Genomic DNA, 7812 nt, shown 5'->3' on the forward strand with positions numbered 1-7812 from the left:
TAAAACCGCATTCAGGATTAAGGGATGCTCATTACACAAGTGAAAATTTTAAATTTGACAGCCCTTCAAAGGAGTTCGTGTAATCTGCAGACAACCAGCGTGTGTGACGCTAAGAACCTGGAGCTGAAAAGTCAGCACTCTTTTTTTTTGAGACAGAGTCTTGCTCTGTCATCCAGGCTGGAGACCAGTGGAGGGATCATGGCTCACTGCAGCCTCCACCTCTTGGGCTTAATCAATCCTCCCATCTCAGCATTCTAAATAGTTGGAAACTACAGACACGAGCTACCATGGCTGGCTAATTTTTTAATTTTTCGTAGAGAGGAGGTCTCACTGTGTTGCCCAGGCTGGTCTGGAACACCTGGGCTAAAGCGATCCTCCTGCCTCAGATGATCAGCACTCTTTCATAAGCAACTCTGTATACCGCTGTGTGCCAGGCACTTTACATGTATCATCTCATTTAACCTCTCACTGAGTAACCCTAGGCAAGTCACTCGTCTGGATTTTAATGTTCCAGGAAGTTGACTTAGTCTTTAGGCTCCTTTCCATAAAACCTGTACAATGATTCTGTGACTTCTTGCACATCTTAAGTACAGCAAGTTGGATGCCTCGCCACTTTAGTGTAATGAGGCAGGGGGTACCTAGCCTTTCTCCTGCCTGCAAAAAATAAAGGCCAACAGGAAATTGAGTAACACTCCTAGTTGTTTAGATGGGAGACGATTTAGATCTGACTCAAACCTGAAAAGGGTGTAATATTAGTCATGTATTGCATCCGTGACTTTCCAATTTAGGTCCAAACTCTTTGTTTAAAGAAATATATTAAGAATTTCAAGATGGCAACAGCAAGACATTAAACCAAGTACAACGTCCTTCTTAGCGTAGGCCCTGGGTGACTGCACAGGTACCCATGATGCTGACCCTTCCCAGAAGTGATACAATCCTAAGATATTTGGTCCAGTTAAAGTGCGCAGGAAACTGAGACATCACTCTGCTAATTTGTAGAACAAGAGAACAGTCACATAGAGTAGAGCCCTAACTTTCAGGAGTCTCCTCTGGACTAATGTCAAGGCACAGTATGCCCTTGGGAAAGCCATTTAACTGCTGCAAACTCTTCAGAAAAGGCAGAGACTAGGCTTTCTCTAAAAGGGCCTGTAAGGCTCCAATTCCTCATTTTGGATTGGGCAGGAACTAATTTTGTTTTAAACCTATTACACACAGGAACTGAAATGGTTAATTTTACATGTTAATTTGGCTAGGCCATAGTGCCAAAATGTTTGGTCAAAAATTATTCTGGCCAGGTACTGTGGCTCACACCTATGATCCCAGCACTTTGAGAGGCCCAGGTGAGAGAATTGCTTGAGCCCAGGAACTCAGGACCAGCCCGGGTAACATAGTGAGACCTCATCTCTACTGAAAATTCAAAAATTAGCTGGGAATAGTGGCATATGCCTGTGGTCCCAGCTACTTGGGAGACTGAAGTGGGAGGATTGCTTGAGCCCAGGAGGTTGAGGCTTCAGTGAGCCATGATCATGCCACTGCACTCAGCCTGGGTGATAGAGTGAGACCCTGTCTCAAAAAAACAAACAACAAACATCTTTCATCTTTTTTATAGTGGCCGGAAGAATGAATTACAATGACTGACAAGGCTTTGGAAACAAGACAACCCCTCCCCACATCACAAGGACTGAGAAAGGTAATCAAGTAGATTTTGCAGTATGTTCAGAGGTGGTAAGTGGTATGGAGAAAAGAAGAGTAAGGGGGAAGAGTAGGGACAGGTTATATGTATCCTTAAATACGGTAATTGGGGTGGTAGGGCAGTCCTGATGTCACTTTCTCAAAGACTTGAAGGAGGTAAGGGAGTAACTATGAGAGATCTGAGGGAAGAATATCACTAGATACTCTTAGAGGGATGGCTAGTGCAAAGGCCCTAAGATGGGAGCAAGCTTGAAACATTTTCTTAATAAGAGCAAGGAGGCCAGTGTGGATAGAGTAGAGTGAGCAAAAGGGAGGGAGATCAGGGATGAGGGCAGAGAGGACTAGGGACCAGGTTGTATGGGGCCTTACATAAGGTAAGGACTTTGGCTTTTCTCTAAGTGAAATGAGGGGAAGCCATTGGAGGATTGTGAACAGAACAGTGACATGACCTGACTTCTATTTTATTTTATTTTTCTCTCATAGTTCTTGTCTCATACTGACTTATATTTTAAATTACTCTCACTACTGGGTTGAGAGTAAACTGTAGGCAAGTAGTGATAGAAGTAGGGATATTCGTTAAGAGGCTGATGAAGCTCAGGTTGGTGGCTCACACCTGTCATCCCAACACTTTGGGAAGCTGAGGCAGGGGGATCGCTTGAGCCTAGGAGTTCAAGACCAACCTAGGCAACATAGTGAGACCTCATCTCTACAAAAAATCTTTTAAAAAATTAACTGGGCGTGGTAGTGCACTCCTTTAGTCCCAACTGCTCAGGAGGCTGAGGTAGGAGGATCACTTGAACCCGAGAGGTCAAGGTTGCAGTGAACTATGATCACACCACTACACTACAGCTTAGGTGACAGATCAAGACCCTGTCTCAAAAAAACTAGACAAGAAAACCATTATTCTGGTTGTTTCTATGAGGGTGTGATATGGTTGGGTTGTTGTTATGGGAAGTCAGGGACCCTGAACAGAGGGACCAGCTGGAGCCATGGCAGAGGATCATAAATTTTGAGGATTTCATCTTAATATGGACATTTATCAGTTCTCAAATAATACTTTTATAATTTCTCATGCCTGTCTTTAATCTCTTAATCCTGTTATCTTCATAACCTGAGGATGTACGTCACCTCAGGACCACTGTGATAATTGTGTTAACTGTACAAATTGATTGTAAAACGTGTGTTTGAACAACATGAAATCAGTGCACCTTGAAAAACAACAGAATAATAGCGATTTTTATGGAACAAGGGAAGACAACCATAAGGTCTGACTGCCTGTGGGGTCAGGCAAAAAGAGCCATATTTTTCTTCTTGCAGAAAGCCTATAAACAGACATGCAAGTGGGAAACATATTGCTAAATTCTTTTTCTAGCAAGGAATATTAATAATAATACCCTGGGAAAAGAATGCGTTCCTGGGGGGAGGTCTATAAATGGCCGCTCTGGGAATGTCTGTCTTGTACAGTTGAGATAAGGACTGAGATAAGCCATGGTCTCCTACAGAACCCTCAGGCTTACTAGGATTGGGAAAACTCAGCCCTGGTGAATTTGTGGTCAGATCAGTTCTCTGCTCTCAAACCCTGTTTTCTGTTGTTTAAGATGTTTACCAAGACAATACATGCACCACTGAACATAGACCCTTATCAGTGGGTCTGCTTTTGCCCTTGTCCTGTGATCTTTATTGGACCCTTATCAGTGGTTCTGCTTTTGCCCTTTGCCCTGTGATCTTTTTGGACCCTTATCAGTGGTTCTGCTTTTGCCCTTTTCCCTGTTCCCTCAGAAGCATGTGATCTTTGTTAGACCCTTATCAGTGGTTCTGCTTTTTGCTCTTTGAAACATGTGATCTTTGTGCCTACTCTCTGTTCTTATACCCCCTCCCCTTTTGAAACCCTTATTAAAAACTTGCTGGTCTGAGACTCAGGTGGGCATCACAGTCCTACCGATATGTGATGTCACCCCTGGAAGCCCAGCTGTAAAATTTCTCTCTTTGTACTGTCTCTCTTTATTTCTCAGCCGGCCGACACTTATGGAAAACAGAAAGAACCTACGTTGAAATATTGGGGGCAGGTTCCCCCAATAGATTGTGTCCTCACCCAAATCTCGTCTTGAATTGTAGCTCCCATAATTCCCACCTGTCATGGGAGGGATCCAGTGGGAGGTAATTGAATCATGGGGGCAGGTCTTTCCCATGCTGTTCTTAAGATAGTGAATAAGTCTCACAAGATCTGATGGTTTTATAAAGGGGAGTTCCCCTACACAAGCTCTCTTGCCTGCCGCCATGTAAGATGTGACTTTGCTCCTCCTTCAACTTCCCCCATGATTGTGAGGCCTTCCCAGCTATGTGGAACTGTGAGTCACTTAAATCTCTTTCCTTTATAAATTATTCAGTCACAGGTATGTCTTTATTAGCAGCACCAGAACAGACTAACACAGTAAATTGGTGCTGATAGAGTGGGGTGCTGATGTAAAGATACCCGAAAATGTGAAAGCGACTTTGGAACTGGGTAACAGGCAGTTTGGAGGGCTCAGAAGGCAGAAAGGTGGGAAAATTTGGAACTTCCTAGAGATTTGTTGAATGGCTTTGACCAAAATGTTGACAGTGATATGGAGAGTAAAGTCCAGGCTGAGGTGGTCTCAGATGGAGATGAGGAACTTGGGAACTGGAGCAAAGAGGACTCTTGCTATATTTTAGCAAAAAGACTGGTGGCATTTTGCCCCTGCCCTAGAGATTTGTGAAACTTTCAACTTGAGAGAGATGATTTAGGGCATCTGGCAGAAGAAATTTCTAAGCAACAAGGCATTCCAGAGGTAAATTGGGTACTGTTAAAAGCATTTAGTTTTATGTATTCACAAAGATAGGGTTTGGAATTGGAACTTATGTTCAGAAGAGAAGCACATTAAAGTTCAGAAAATTTGCAGCCTGATGATGCAATAGAAAAGAAAACCCCATTTTCTGAGGAGAAATTCAAGGGGGCTGCAGAAATGTGCATAAGTAATGAGGAGCCAAATGTGAATCACCAAGACAATGGGGAAAGTGTCTCAGGGCATGTCAGAGGTCTTTACAGCAGCCCCTCCCATCACAAGCCAGGAGGCCTAGGAAGGAAAAATGGGTTTGTGGGCTGGGCCCAGGGCCTTGTTGCTTTGTGCGGTCTTGGGACTTGGTGTCTTGCATCTCAGCTGTGGCAAAAAGAGCCCAATGTACAGCTTAACCCGTTGCATCAGAAGGAGCAAGCCCCAAGCCTTGGTGGCTTACATGTAGTGTTGTGTCTGAGGGTGCACAGAAGTCAAGACTTGATGTTTGTGTATCTCTGCCTAGATTTCAGAGGATGTATGGAAATACCTGGATGTCCAGGCAGAGGTCTGCTACAGGGGCAGAGCCCTCAGAAGTGAACTTCTGCTAGGGCAGTGCAGAAGGGAAATGTGGGGTGTGAACACCCACAGAGAGTCCCCACTGGGCCACTGCCTAGTGGAGCTGAGAGAAGAGAGCCACCATCCTCCAGACCCCAGAATGTTAGATCCACTGACAGCTTGTACTGCACACCTGGAAAAGCTGCTGTCACTTAATGGCAGCTCATGAATGCAACCAGGAGGGGGGTTGCACCCTGCAAAGCCATAGGCTGGAGCTGCCTGAGACCATGGGAACCCACCTCTTACATCAGTGCGACCTGGATGTGAGACATGGAGTCAAAGATCATTTTGGAGCTTTAAGATTTGACTGCCCTGCTGGATTTCAGACTTGCACGGGGCCTGTAGCCCCTTTTTTTGGCCAATTTCTTTCATTTGGAACAGGTATGTTTATCCAATGCCTGTACCTCCATTATATCTAGGAAGTAACTAATTTGCTTTTGATTTTACAGACTCATAGAGGGGAAGGGACTTACCTTGTCTCAGATGAGACTTTGGACTGTGGACTTTTGAGTTAATGCTGAAATGAGTTAATACTTTGGGGGACTGTGGGAAGGTATGATTGATTTTGAAATGTGAGGACATGAGATTTGGGAGGGGCCAGGGGTGGAATGATATGGTTTGGCTGTGTCCCCACCCAAATCTCATCTTGAACTGTAGCACCCATAATTCCCATGTGTTGTGGGAGGGACCCAGCGGGAGGTAATTGAATAATGGGGATGGGTCTTTCCTGTGTTGTTCTCATGATAGTGAATATGTCTCATGAGAACTGACAGTTTTATAAAGGGGGGTTGCCCAGCACAAGCTCTCTTGCCTGCCACCAAGTAAGATGTGCCTTTGCTCCTCCTTCAACTTCCAGCATGATTGTGAGGCCTCCCAAACCATGTGGAATTGTGAGTTAATTAAACCTCCTTCCTTTATAAATTACCCAGTTTGCAGTATGTCCTTATTAGCAGCATGAGAACAGACTAATACAGGATGTTTTAGGATGAAATTAACATTTAAATAGGTGGATTTCAAGTAAATCAGATTGCCCTCCATAATGTGAGTGGGTTTCATCCAATCTGTTGAAGGCCTGAATAGAACAAAAGACTGAAGTACCTCAGGCAAGAAGGAATTCTCCTAGCAAATGGCCTTTGGACTTGGACTTCAACTGCAACATTGGCTCTTTCCTGGGTCTCCAGCCTGCCAGCTAGCCCACCCTGCAGATTTTGGATTCTGCAGCCTCCATAATTGCTTGAGCTAATTCCTTAAAATAAATTGGCCAGGCACGGTGACTCACACCTGTAATCCCAGCACTTTGGGAAGCGGAAGTGGGCGGATCACAAGGTCAGGAGATCGAGACCAACCTGGCTAACACGGTGAAACCCCATCTCTACTAAAAATACAAAAAATTAGCCAGGCATGGGGGTGGGTGCCTGTAGTTCCAGCTACTCGGGAGGCTGAGGCAGGAGAATGGCGTGAACCTGGGAGGCAGAGCTTGCAGTGAACCGAGATCTTACCACTGCACTCCAGCCTGGGTGACAGAGTGAGACTCTCAAAAAAAAAAAAAAACTCTCTTTATATCTTTATATACATATATATATTTATCCTATTGGTACTGTTTCTCTTCTCTAGAGAACCCTAATGCAGAAATGTTGCACCAAGTGGATGGAGAATAAATTCATTCATCCCACAAATATTTGTTTAAATGGTGCATCAACCAGAATATTCCACTTTATATATACCCTTCATTTGAACAGATTGACATGTTTGAAGCACTTCTACATTCATATTTTTCATCTCTACTGTATTTCATCTGATTTTTGTGGTGGGCCCTAGAGAAGATGTTTTAGGTTTAAAAAATATTTATTGGCCAGGTGTGGTGGCTTATGCCTGTAATCCCAATACTATGGGAGGCTGAGTCAGGCAGATCGCTTGAGCCTCGGAGTTCAAGACCAGCCTGGGCAACATGGCAAAACATTGTCTTTACAAAAAATACAAAAATAAATGGTGGCACACACTTGTAGTCCCAGCTACTAGGGAGGCTGAGGTGGGTTGAGCCCAGGAGGCCTAGGCTGCAGTGAGCCATGAGCATGCCATGCCACTGCACTCCAGACTGGGTGACAGAGTGAGACCCTGTCTCAAAAAAAGAGAAAAAAGAAAATAAAAAAAAATTATTGTTTATTATCGTTTGACTCCCAAATGAGATGTAAAAGTGACTTTCAAGTTTAACAGATACAATCATTAACTATAATTACTTCAGGCCTTAAAACAATTTTATGTGGAACTGGTGTTCTTTATAGAAATTGTAATTGACAATAATGTGACTATAAAATGATAGCTGATGAGAAATAAGAGAATAGTAAAAGACAAATTTTGGGAGGCATCCCCTACGCTTCTCAGTAGTGCTGGTGGAACTGAACGCTCATTGCCTACGGCAACAAACTCAACAGCAAAAATTAATACTGGCTCTTTGTTCTCCTCCATCTCATGCTCCCTGATCTCTCATTCCTTATTCCCAAATAACCCACCTGACCCCAAGTCCTTGTCTCAGACTGTGCATCGGAAAACCCTCATTTCTGATACCTAATAGTATAACAAGGGGTGAAACCCAACACACTAGTGGTTCTATATCCTGTTTCCAGGTATAAACAAAGCAGTGAAGGAAAACAAGGCTTCCAAATGTAGGAATCTGTAGGCTTTAGCTTTACTAAAAGAATAGTCATACAATATC

The sequence above is a fragment of the Macaca nemestrina genome, chromosome 3 (genome assembly GCF_043159975.1).
Source record: "Macaca nemestrina isolate mMacNem1 chromosome 3, mMacNem.hap1, whole genome shotgun sequence".
Taxonomy (NCBI): domain Eukaryota; kingdom Metazoa; phylum Chordata; class Mammalia; order Primates; family Cercopithecidae; genus Macaca; species Macaca nemestrina.